The sequence below is a fragment of the Triticum dicoccoides genome, chromosome 6A (genome assembly GCF_002162155.2).
Source record: "Triticum dicoccoides isolate Atlit2015 ecotype Zavitan chromosome 6A, WEW_v2.0, whole genome shotgun sequence".
NCBI classification, from domain to species: Eukaryota; Viridiplantae; Streptophyta; class Magnoliopsida; order Poales; family Poaceae; genus Triticum; species Triticum dicoccoides.
Genome location: NC_041390.1, coordinates 618,033,669 through 618,047,545, shown reverse-complemented (window position 1 = coordinate 618,047,545; position 13,877 = coordinate 618,033,669).

Sequence of the window (13,877 nt, the reverse complement as noted above, 5' to 3'; positions counted from 1 at the left end):
ATGCGTTGTAAATAAAGAGGGAGCATTAATTTCCTGAGTCATGAACGACTTGTTGCCATAGCTAGAGTAGTTTCTTTTTACCGTGCACTTGATATGTCGTGCACGCCCCCATTGTCTGTCATTGATTTGAGATTTGTGCTACTTTTTTGGTTTTGTTGGCAGAGTTTGTCTTGTTTAAGAGTATTAGATAATTATCTTTATGTTCTTTTCGTGTTTCAAAATGTGTCATAATGCTTTTACGTATCAACAAATAAGACTGCACTTGCTTCAGAGTGTATTTGCTGTTACACTGCGAGATCTCATGTTAGATTTTGACATGAGAAAAAAAATCAATAAGTTGTTATATAATACGAAATATATAAGTGGCAACCGTGTGGCAGATTGCAAAACTGCCACACCCTCCGGATCTCCTTTCCCGCACGTCCTCGCTATCTCTTTTCTTGTCCTCCCGATCTCCTTCCTTTTCCTCTTGATCTCCTTCCTTTCAATCACCATTCCTTTCAATCACCAGTTACGTCCCTACGCGCCTTTCAGATTTTTGGGCAAAAATAATGCTTTAATTAGGATTTGATCTCTGGTCTGCAGGTAATCAACAAAGGGAGCCAACCATCTCACCTATGACACTCATTGTTGAACAAGCTAAGGAAAATACTGTTTTTGACATGTTTTGCCTTTAATATTTTATCACTGAAAAACTTTTGTTTCACCTATCAAACCTGACACATAAACTTTTCCCGTGGTAAATTCTCCATCACCACCATGATAAATGACGCACCACCAACATGATAACTTTTGTATACCACACGGTACATTATGTGTAAGTAGCATGGTCATAAGCATTGAAGGCGTGATAACTTTGGTGAAAGCATCGTGGTAACTTTGATCATTGGGAAGAAATTTGCTGAACCCCGGCCCCGGGTAATTTCTATAAATAGCACGATAACATTCACGCCACAGACCTGATAATTTAGATACAAACATCGTGGTAACTTTAACCATTGTGGAAGAAAAATGTGAAATATACCAGATAATTTATGTGTAAATAGATGGTAATATACGCAACGCACATCTGATAACTGAGATAGAAACACCATGGTAACTTTGACCATAGGGATTTTTTTTGAAAAGATACTCCGGTATCTTCTGTGCAAATAGCACGGTACTATACCTCCCTCCCCTGGTATTTTTATGTGTAAATAGCATGAAAACATATGCACCGCGATAACTAAACACCATGATAAGTTTTTGACCCGTGGGGGGAAATTTTGCTGAAACATACCCTTGATAAATTTTGTGTAAATAGCATGATATTTTAAGCACCACGGGCTTGATAGGTTACCTAGAATCACCATGATAACCTTTTGTCCCGGGAAAAAGTTGTTCAAAACATTCCCGATAATTTTTGTGTGAATAACATGATAATATAAGTACCGCATAACCGATAAGTTACAATATAAACATGATGGTAATGTTTTACCAAAGGAAAACAAGTTGTTAAAAACATACACTCGCCTCGCGAGGCCTCTTAGATGAACACAACACATGATGTGCCACAGAAAAGCCACATAATGTTTAGTGTCATGAGGAGGCACATGTGCTCGTCGGTTGGCCCAGAAAAACGGCCCACTTTGACCCGCTATAGGCGTGATAAGTTACGCAAAAACATCGAAAAAGTTATGGAAAAAGTTACCGAAACACACCCAGGTTTTTAGGTGTAAGTACCATGATAATATACGAACTGTGGACCCGGTAACTCATGTACAATCCCCCATGGTAACTTTGACCAATGACGAGGTTGATGTACACATATCCTGATAACTTATGTGTAAGTACCACGGTATTTTACACATCGAAGACCTTATAACACAGTGGTAACTTTGAAAGGGGTGTAGTTGTTGAAACATAGTACCTGGTAAGTTCTATGTAAATAGCACGGTAACTTACGCAACACAGGTCTGATAACTTGCATGCGAATACCATGGTAACTTTGTCCCGAGGAAAAATCGTGGTAATTTTCTGTACTTTTTTGTAGTAACACAATTGTAAAAAAAAGATCAAAACGATTAGTTTCTTTAGTTTGAGCAACAAATACCTAAGGGTGAGGTCGTTGTGGTGGCGCGCTTTGGTGCCAAGGAGGTGTGGGTTCAAATCCCACATGCGCAATATTTTTTTATCATGTGGTAGACATGAAGAAGTGGCAGTTTTCTCGGGGATGGGCGCGCGAGATGTGCGAAAGAAGCAGGTTTCTCGGGCGAGCCTGCAAGGTCGTTCGGGAGAAGGTGGGGTCGAAGGAAGGGGGACCGTGTGGTACTTTAAAGTGAAAGAAGTAGATGTGTGGCAGTTTTGCTTATATGACACACATGTGCCAAATATCACAGTCCTATATAATAATCTAAAAAGACAAAATTTGCCAAAACAATGAAATGTAGTACAAATCTCAAAGCATGGAAAGACGGCGGATCCGTATACTATATCACATACATGATAGAATACCATTTTTCATTGCCGTAGCTCTGTGCAATCCAAAAACCGTGGTCTCAGCAATCCAAGAGTGTGAAATCAGGACATGAGAGAGTCCTTACTTCGTCTCTAGGCTTTGACGAGTGGCACGAGGGCGGGCCGCATGCACATGGGTAAGTACGTCCATCACTTTGTCTGCATGCTGTAGCAGGAGCCTATATATATGCATAAACTCAGAGAGAAAGCACACAACTACCAGGGCCAACTGCATCCTAGCATATAAACTCAATTACCATGGCGAGCACTACCAAGGTCGTGGTGATTTTTGGCATTCTTGTTTTCCTGCAGGTGTGGTGCGCCGCGGGGGATGTCTACAACATCCCGGCATTGATGTCGGTGAACGGATTTGAGCAAGGAGAGGAGGGAGGGCCGGCGAAGTGCGACGGCCAGTACCACAGCGACAGCCTCTTGCTGGTGGCGATGACTTCGGCGTGGTACGGGCCCGGCTTCCGCTGCGGATTGGTGATCAGCATCAAAAGCGCTGGCGGGATCACCGTGAAGGCCATGGTCGTCGACGAATGCGACACGGACAACGGCTGCGGCACCACCGAGATCAGCACGTCGGCCGCCGTGTGGCATGCCATGGGGCTTGATACCAGCGTCGGGGAGGTGGCCGTCACCTGGTCGGATGTCTAACTGAAACATCGAGAGAGTGTTTGCGCTGGTAAGTGGCGACAGCCTTAAAATGGATGAGATTGTACTCGAGTCATTTGCTTTCAACTTCAAAGTCTTTCCTCAATGTAGTAGCCGAATAAAAGCAACAAACTACCTAGTACATGCGTGCGTGCATGCATGATGTCTGCGGGTAATCTATACTTAATTATATGTAAGTGTCCATCAATGTATGTTTTGTTGTATAACGTATAAGCAGTGTCCTTGTGAGCAATGCATACCCAGCAATATATATACTTCAATATCCTCCCGTGTGTTTGCTCTGTATTTTTCTCCTTATAATTAATTACAAATTCTCCTAAATACGACTAGGACAATGGTTGCGGCCCCACTGAGATCAGCATGTCGGCGAGGTGGCTGTCACCTGGTCGGACGTCTAATTGAAACGGTTGTTTGTGCAATTGTGCTGGTAAATCGAATCATCTGCTTTCAACTTGAATGTCTTAACGGCGTGGTGGTGGTGATGATAAAGTGATCCGCACAGGGTTTCGCTTAAGCACTACAACAATATGACCGGAGACGTAAACTGTGAAGAGAGGCGTCGCACACGGCTAGAAATCAATGTTGTGTGTTTTAGCGGTACCCCCTTCCACGTATATATAGATAGGAGAGGGAGAGGGGCAGCAAAGGGCGCCCCAAGTAGGAGTAATCCTACTTGGGTGCCTCCTACAAGTCGGCCTCCCCCCTTTCATAAGTGTCGGAGGAGGAAGGAAAGAGAGGGAGGAGGGGAAGGAAAGAGGGAGGCCGAATCCTCCCCTTTCCTTCTCCCTTCCCTACTTTCCTTTCCCCCTTATTTCAGCCTATAGGGGGTGCACCAGCCCCTTAGGGGCTGGTCTATCCAACTCTTGGCCCATTAGGCCCATATAGCTTGCCGGGGGTTGCCCGGAACCCCTTCCGGTGATCTGATACATACCCGGTATTTCAGAACACTTTCGGTGTCCGAATACTATCGTCCTATATATGAATTTTTATCTCTCGACCATTTCGAGACTCCTTGTCATGTCCGTGATCTCATCCGGGATCCGAACAACATTCGTCACCAAATCACATAACTCATATAATACAAATCGTCATCGAACGTTAAGCGTGCGGACCCTACGAGTTCGAGAACTATGTAGACATGACTGAGACACCTCTCCGGTCAATAACCAACATCGGAACATGGATGCTCATATTGGTTCCCACATATTCTACAAAGATCTTTATCGCGGTCGTATCGTAATAACATCATACGTTATTCCCTTTGTCATCGGTATATTACTTGCCCGAGATTTGATCGTTGATATCTTCATACCTAGTTCAATCTCGTCACCGGCAAGTCTGTTTACTCATTCCATAATACATCGCCTCGTAACTAACTCATTAGGCAAATTTCTTGCAAGGCTTATTATGATGTGTATTACCGAGAGGGCCCAGAGATACCTCTCCGATACTCGAAGTGACAAATCTTAATCTTGATCTATGCCTATCCAACAAACACTTTCGGAGATACCTGTAGAGCATCTTTATAATCACCCAATTATGTTTTGACGTTTGATAGCACACAAGGTATTCCTCCGGTATCAGGAGTTGCATAATCTCATAGTCAAAGGAATATGTATTTGACATGAAGAAAGCAATATCAATAAAACTAAACGATCAATATGTTAAGCTAACGGATGGGTCTTGTCCATCACATCATTCTCCTAATGATGTGATCCCATTCATCAATAACAACACATGTCAATGGTTAGGAAACTTAACCATCTTCGATTAACGAGCTAGTCTAGTAGAGGCTTACTAGGGACACATTGTTTTGTCTATGTATCCACACATGTATCAAGTTTTCGGTTAATACAATTCTAGCATGAATAATAATAATTTATCATCATATAAGGAAATATAAAATAATAACTTTATTATTGCCTCTGGGGCATATTTCCTTCACTAAGTCACGCTGATTATGCCAACATGAGTTCTCCTAAATGATAGTAACTATGTCAACAAGAGTAATTCTGTTACTCCTAATTCGTGACCTACTTCTGTTGCTTGATAGGAACACCTACAATCTCTGGAACCAGAGGCGGACCACGGAAAAAATTAAGATGGGGCGAAGTCTCACTAGAATTTTTTTATGCGAATCGAAGGAGTCAATACACACTAACAATGCTCACTACAAACCAATAAACAAATACAATGAAAACGTAGACATGTTTCAATTGGAAAACAACCTAAAACATACCGATAATGAAGCTTTTAATGGCGTCTAGAAGACCCACGCAATGGTAATGCCCTACCCTCCTTCTGAAAATCTTTCTTAATTTTACCAACATCAATACTTTTGAAGATCTCTCGCTCAATGTAACACACCATCAAGTCATTAAGCCAGTCATCAGCCATCTTGCTACGCAACTCAGTCTTGATGTTTTTCATTGATGAGAAGGCTCTTTCAACTGTTGCCGTCGCTACCGGTAGTAGTAATGCTAACTCAATGAGGCGATAAACAACGGGAAACATAACATGCCTTTCAAGTTCAACCATCTTTTTAGCTAGGCTTGCAATATCATGACAAGCTCTAAAGTCTTCAATTCTTCTCATATGGATAATGAATAGCTCTAGGTTATCAACTATATGGACACGTTCATAATCTAAGAAATCCTCATGATAAATCTCTGTGAGTCTAGCAAGCTTATTCACATTGAATTTAAGGCTTCAAACTGCTGTTAAATTTGGCTACAAATCTGCTTTAGGCTACAGTTAAAATATCATCCATTCGGTCACTACAAATCTACATTCTGCTTCAAGCTACAACTACCGTTAAATTTGCTATAAAAATTCAGAAAAGTTCAGAAATTACCTCCTCTCCTTTTCTTTATTCCCTTTCCTTTCTTTTTCCATCTTCTTGCAATCTGGACGGAAACTACGCCGGAGTCAGAAGTGGCCGGACTACTGGACCGCTGCTGCCGCCGCCGCCGCTAGGCGCCTAGGCCCCGGCTTGAGCCGCCGTCGCTTGCTGCCGCGGTGCCACCGCCCGGCCAGCCGCCGCCCGCCGCTCCTGCCTCCTGGGCTCCTGGCGACCTGGCCAGCCGCCGCCGCCGCCGCTCGCTAGGGTTGCCACGTAGCGTGATGTTGAGTGGTCGAGTATTTTTTTTGAGGCAGAGAGGTCGAGTAGTGGCCGAGACGAGAGAAAAGCCAACGCTCGAACCTCGCCAGGCCAGCGGTGACTCGTCTTTTCAAATACCTACAATCTCTGGAACCAGAGGCGGACCACGAAAAAAATTACGGTGGGGCAAAGTCTCACTAGAATTTTTTTATGCGAATCGAAGGAGTCAATACACACTAACAATGCTCACTACAAACCAATGGCCAAATACAATGAAAATGTAAACATGTTTCAATTGGAAAACAAACTAAAATATACCGATAATGAAGCTTTTAATGGCGTCTAGAAGACCCAGGCAATGGCAATGCCCTACCCTCCTTCTGAAAATCTTTCTTAATTTTACCAACATCAGTACTTTTGAAGATCTCTCGCTCAATGTAACACACCATCAAGTCATTAAGCCAGCCATCAGCCATCTTGCTGCGCAACTCAGTCTTGATGTTTTTCATTGATGAGAAGGCTCTTTCAACTGTTGCCGTCGCTACCGGTAGTGGCAATGCTAACTCAATGAGGCGATAAACAACGGGAAACATAACATGCCTTTCAAGTTCAAGCATCTTTTTTGCTAGGCTTGCAATATCATGACAAGCTCTAAAGTCTTCAATTCTTCTCATATGGATAATGAATAACTCTAGGTTATCAACTATATGGACACATTCATAATCTAAGAAATCCTCATGATAAATCTCTGTGAGTCTAGCAAGCTTATTCACATTGAATTTAAGGCTTCAAGCTGCTGTTAAATTTGGCTACAAATCTGCTTTAGGCTACAGTTAAAATATCATCCATTCGGTCACTACAAATCTACATTCTGCTTCAAGCTACAACTACCGTTAAATTTACTATAAAAATTCAGAAAAGTTCAGAAATTACCTCCTCTCCTTTCCTTTATTCCCTTTCCTTTCTTTTTCCATCTTCTTGCAATCTGGACGGAAACTACGCCGGAGTCAGAAGTGGCTGGACTACTGGACCGCTGCTGCCGCCGCCGGCGCTAGGCACCTAGGCCCCAGCTTGAGCCGCCGTCGCTTGCTGCCGCGGTGCCACCGCCCTGGCCAGCCGCCGCCCGCTGCCGCCCGCCGCTCCTGCCTCCTGGGCTCCTGGCGACCTGGCCAGCCGCCGCCGCCGCTCGCTAGGGTTGCCACGTAGCGTCATGTTGAGTGGTCGAGTATTTTTTTGAGGCAGAGAGGTTGAGTAGTGGTCGAGACGAGAGAAAAGCCAATGCTCGAACCTGGCCAGGCCAGCGGTGACTCGTCGTTTCGAACACCTACAATCTCTGGAACTAGAGGTGGACCATGAAAAAAAATTAAGGTGGGGCGAAGTCTCACTAGAATTTTTTATGCGAATCAAAGGAGTCAATACACACTAATAAGGCTCACTACAAACAAATAACCAAATACAATGAAAATGTAGACATGTTTCTATTGGAAAACAACCTAAAACATACCGATAATGAAGCTTTTAATGGCTTCTAGAAGACCCAGGCAATGACAATGCCCTACCCTCCTTCTGAAAATCTTTCTTAATTTTACCAACATCAATACTTTTGAAGATCTCTCGCTCAATGTAACACACCATCAAGTCATTAAGCCAGCCATCAGCCATCTTGCTGCGCAACTCAGTCTTGATGTTTTTCATTGATGAGAAGGTTCTTTCAACTGTTGCCGTCGCTACCGGTAGTAGCAATGCTAACTCAATGAGGCGATAAACAACGGGAAACATAACATGCCTTTCAAGTTCAACCAACTTTTTAGCTAGGCTTGCAATATCATGATAAGCTCTAAAGTCTTCAATTGTTCTCATATGAATAATGAATAGCTCTAGGTTATCAACTATATGGACACGTTCATAATCTAAGAAATCCTCGTGATAAATCTCTGTGAGTCTAGCAAGCTTATTCACATTGAATTTAAGGCTTCAAGCTGCTGTTAAATTTGGCTACAAATCTGCTTTAGGCTATAGTTAAAATATCATCCATTCGGTCACTAGAAATCTACATTCTGCTTCAAGCTACAACTACCGTTAAATTTGCTATAAAAATTCAGAAAAGTTCAGAAATTACCTCCTCTCCTTTCCTTTATTCCCTTTCCTTTCTTTTTCCATCTTCTTGCAATCTGGCCGGAAACTACGCCGGAGTCAGAAGTGGCCGGACTACTGGACCGTTGCTGCCGCCGCCGCCGCTAGGCGCCTAGGCCCCGGCTTGAGCCGCCGTCGCTTGCTGCCGTGGTGCCACCTCCCTGGCCAGCCGCCGCCCGCCGCTCCTGGCTCCTGGGCTCCTGGCGACCAGGCCAGCCGCCGCCGCCGCCGCTCGCTAGGGTTGCCACGTAGCGTCATGTTGAGTGGTCGAGTATTTTTTTTTGAGGCAGAGAGGTCGAGTAGTGGTCGAGACGAGAGAAAAGCCAAAACTCGAACCTGGCCAGGCCAGCGGTGACTCGTCGTTTCGTGGGTGGCTGGCTGTCTCGGCCCATCAGGCCACTGGCCGCGTTGGCCCATAAGAATGAGTGAACGACGACACAGCCTTTTCTATTATCGATCGATGGACAGTGCAACCTCTGTATCGATGCATACATATAAAAGAATTGCTCAAAATTAAGGTATGGCAGGCGCCATACCCTGCCCACTAATATGTCTCCAACATATCTATAATTTTTGATTGCTCCATGCTGATATATTATCTATTTTGGATTTTAATGGGCTTTATTTTACACTTTTATATAATTTTTGGGACTATGCTACTAACTGGAGGCCCAACCCAAATTGCTGTTTTTTTTGCCTAATTTAGGGTTTCGAAGAAAAGGAATATCAAACGGAGTCCAAACAGAATGAAACCTTTGGGAACGTGATTTTCTCAACAAACGTGATCCAGGAGACTTGAAGTGGCCGTCAAGAAACAAGGGAGGAAGGCACGAGGCAGGGGGGCGCACCTACCCCCCTGGGCACGCCCTCCACCCTCGTGGGCCCTCTGTTGCTCCACCGACGTACTTCTTCCTCCTATATATATATCCACGTATCCCCCAAACATCCAGGAGCACCACAAAAACCTAATTCCATCGCCGCAACCTTTTGTACTCGAGAGATCCCATCTTGGGGCCTTTTCCGGAGCTCCGCCGGAGGGGGCATTGATCATGGAGGGCCTCTACATCAACTCCATGGCCTCTCCGGTGATCTGTGAGTAGTTTACTTCAGACCTACGGGTCCATAGTTATTAGCTAGATGTCTTCTTCTCTCTCTTTGGATCTCAATACAAAGTTCTCCTCGATTTTCTTGGAAATCTATTCGATGTAATCTTCTTTTGCGGTGTGTTTGTCGAGATCCGATGAATTGTGGGTTTATGATCCAGATTATCTATGAACAATATTTGATTCTCCTCTAAATTCTTTAATGTATGATTGGTTTATCTTTGCAAGTCTCTTCGAATTATCAGTTTGGTTTGGCCTACTAGATTGATCTTTCTTGCAATGGGAGAAGTGCTTAGCTTTGGGTTCAATCTTGCGGTGTTCGATCCCAGTGACAGAAAGGGAACCGATACGTATTGTATTGTTGCCATCGAGGATAAAAAGATGGGGTTTATATCAGATTGCATTAGTTTATCCCTCTACATCATGTTATCTTCCTTAAAGCATTACTCTGTTCTCTTGAACTTAATACTCTAGATGCATGCTGGATAGCGGTCGATGTGTGGAGTAATAGTAGTAGATGCAGAATCGTTTCGGTCTACTTGTCTCGGACGTGATGCCTATATACATGATCATACCTAGATATTCTCATAACTATGCTCAATTCTATCAATTGCTCGACAGTAATTCGTTTACCCACCGTAATACTTATGCTCTTGAGAGAAGCCACTAGTGAAACCTATGGCCCCCTGGTCTATCATCCATCATATTAATCTTCCAATACTTAGTTATTTCCTTTGCCATTTATTTTACTTTGCATATTTATCATAAAAATACCAAAAATATTATCTCATCATATCTATCAGATCTCACTCTCGTAAGTGACCGAGAAGGGCTTGACAACCCCTTTATCGCGTTGGTTGCGAGGTTCTTATTTGTTTGTGTAGGTGTGTGGGACTTGAGCGTGATCTCCTACTGGATTCATACCTTGGTTCTCAAAAACTGAGGAAAATACTTACGCTGCTTTACTGCATCACCCTTTCCTCTTCAAGAGAAAACCAACGCAGTGCTCAAGAGGTAGCAAGAAGAATTTCTGGCGCCGTTGCCGGGGAGATTCGCGCCAAGTCAAGTCAAGATTTGACTCCCACAACAAGTCATTTCTGGCACCATTACCAAGTCAAAATATACCAAGTACCCATCACAAACTCTTATCCCTTGCATTGCATTATTTGCCATTTGCCTCTCGTTTTCCTCTCCCCCACTTCACCCTTGCCGTTTTATTCGCCCTTCTTATGTTCGTCTTTCCATTTGCTTTGATGTCTTACTTGACTCGTTTGCTTGTTTGGTTGGAATAGTTGTTTATTTATTACTAAACAGAGAACACAAGATCTATGGATCCTCATCCGCTTGCTAATCTTTTTAAGAGATCCAATTATGATGAACCAATTGCTAGTGAGTTTTGTGCACTAGATTATCTTTATGAAGTTTTGCTTGAAATTCGTGAATCTGAAAATTGCTATGAAGTACTTTACAAAGTGATTCACAATAGATCTTTGAATAAAAAGAATGATTGCAATGATGATAGTATAAATTCTATTAATGTCAATTGTGCTTATAATATGCAAATCCCTAAGCTTGGGGATGCTAGCTTTGCTATGTCCACTACTTGTTGCAGTGATCATGATTGGGGTGATTCTTCTTATGATCTTGAAAATTTGTTTAAGCCCCATGATGAATATGAGATTGATAATAACGTTTGCAATAATATTGAAAGTGGGTTTGGAAGAGTGTCAACTTTAGGTCCCACGTATTTGGAGAATGTTCAATCATATGAAGTTTTTGATAAAAGTGGGTTTGGAGAGGTCATGACTTTAGTTAATGCTAATCCCACTATTTTGGAAGAGTGTCAACTTGGCATACATATGGATCGTGTTAAGAATATGTTTTGTGATAGATATATTGTTGAATTTGATTATGATCCCACATATAATTATTATGAGAGAGGAAAATATGGTAGTAGAAATTTTCATGTTACCAAAGTACCTCTCGTTATGTTGAGATTGTTATTGTTTCTTTCCGCTTCCTTGCATATGCTAGTTTTTGCTTGCCTTGATAATTTGTTTGCCTATAAGATTCCTATGCATAGGAAGTATGTTAGACTTAGATGTGTTTGTCACGTGTTTCATGATGCTCTCTTTGTGCTTCAACTCTTGTCTTTCACGTGAGCATCGTTGAAATCTTATGCCTAGCTATAAGGCTTTAAAGAAAAGCGTTTGTTGGGAGACAACCCAATAGTTTTCCTTGATGTTATTCAATAAATAATTTATCCAGCCTCTGTTTTGGTTGTGTTTTTTGTGTTTAATTAGTGTTTGTGCCAAGTAAAAATGTTGGGAAGACTTGGGGAAAGTCTTTTTGATCTTGCCGTAAAAAACAGAAACATTAGCGCTCATGAGAATCGCTGCCATTTTTATTTGGAAGGTGCTATTTAGTTAATTATTTTTACAAATGATTAATAGATAAATTCCTCACGTCCAGAAATTTATTTTAGAATTTTTGGGGTTCCAGAACTTGCGTTGGCTACAGATTACTACAGACTGTTCTGTTTTTGACAGATTCTGTTTTTCTTGTGTTATTTGCTTATTTTGATGAATCTATGGCTAGTAAAAGAATTTATAAACCATAGAGAAGTTAGAATACAGTAGGATCAACACCAATATAAATCAAGAATGAGTTCATTATAGTACCTTGAAGTGGTGTTCTGTTTTCTTTCGCTAACGGAGCTCACAAGATTTTCTATTTTGAGTTTTGTGTTCTGAAGTTTTCAAGCTTTGGGTAAATATTTGATGGATTATGAAAAAAGAGTGGCAAGAGCATAAGCTCGGGGATTCCCATGGCACCGCGAGGTAAAATTCAAGGACACCAAAAATCCTAAGCTTTGGGATGCCCCGGAAGGCATCCCCTCTTTCGTCTTCGTCTATCGGTAACTTTACTTGGAGCTATATTTTTATTCACCACATGATATGTGTTTTGCTGGAGCGTCTTGTATGATTTGAGTCTTTGCTTTTTAGTTTACCACAATCATCCTTGCTGTACACACCTTTTGAGAGAGACTCACATGAATTGAAATTTATTAGAATACTCTATGTGCTTCATTTATATCTTTTGAGCTACATAGTTTTTGCTCTAGTGCTTCACTTATATCTTTTAGAGCACGGTGGTGGATTTGTTTTATAGAAACTATTGTTCTCTCATGCTTAACTTATATTATTTTGAGAGTCGTTTAGAACAACATGGCAATAATAAAAACTTTCATATAAGTGCATTGAATACTATGAGAAGTTTGTTACTTGATAATTGTTTTGAGATATGGAGACGGTGATATTAGAGTCATGCTAGTTGAATAGTTGTGAATTTGAGAAATACTTGTGTTGAAGTTTGTGATTCCCGTAGCATGTATGTATGGTGAACTGTTATGTGATGAAGTCGGCGCATGATTTATTTATTGATTGTCTTCCTCATGAGTGACGGTCGGGGACGAGCGATGGTCTTTTCCTACCAATCTATCCCCCTAGGAGCATGTGCGTAAAACTTTGTTTCGATAACTTGTAGATTTTTGCAATAAGTATGTGAGTTCTTTATGACTAATGTTGATTCCATGGATTATACACACTCTCACCCTTCCACCATTGCTAGCCTCTCTAGTATCGCACAATTTTCGCCGGTATCATAAACCCACCATATACCTTCCTCAAAACAGCCACCATACCTACCTATTATGGCATTTCCATAGCCATTCCGAGATATATTGCCATGCAACTTTCCATCATTCCGTTATAATGACACGCTTCATCATTGTCATATTGCTTGCATGATCATGTAGTTGACATCGTATTTGTGGCAAAGCCACCGTTCATAATTCTTCATACATGTCACTCATGCATCATTGCACATCCCGGTACACCGCCGGAGGCATTCACATAGAGTCATATTTTGTTCTAAGTATTGAGTTGTAAGTAAATAAAGTGTGATGATCATCATTATTAGAGCATTGACCCAAGTGAGGAAAGGATGATGGAGACTATGATTCCCCCACAAGTCGGGATGAGACTCCGGACGAAAAAAAAGAAAAAAAAAGGGAAGGCCAAAAAAATTAGAGAAAAAGAGAGAAGGGACAATGCTACTATTCTTTTTCCACGCTTGTGCTTCAAAGTAGCACCATGTTCTTCATATAGAGAGTCTCCTATGATATCACTTTCATATACTAGTGGTAATTTTTCATTATAGAACTTGGCTTGTATATTTCGATGATGGGCTTCCTAAAAATGCCCTAGGTCTTCGTGAGCAAGCAAGTTGGATGCACACCCACTTAGTTTCTTTTGTTGAGCTTTCATATACTTATAGCTCTAGTGCATCCGTTGCATGGCAATCCC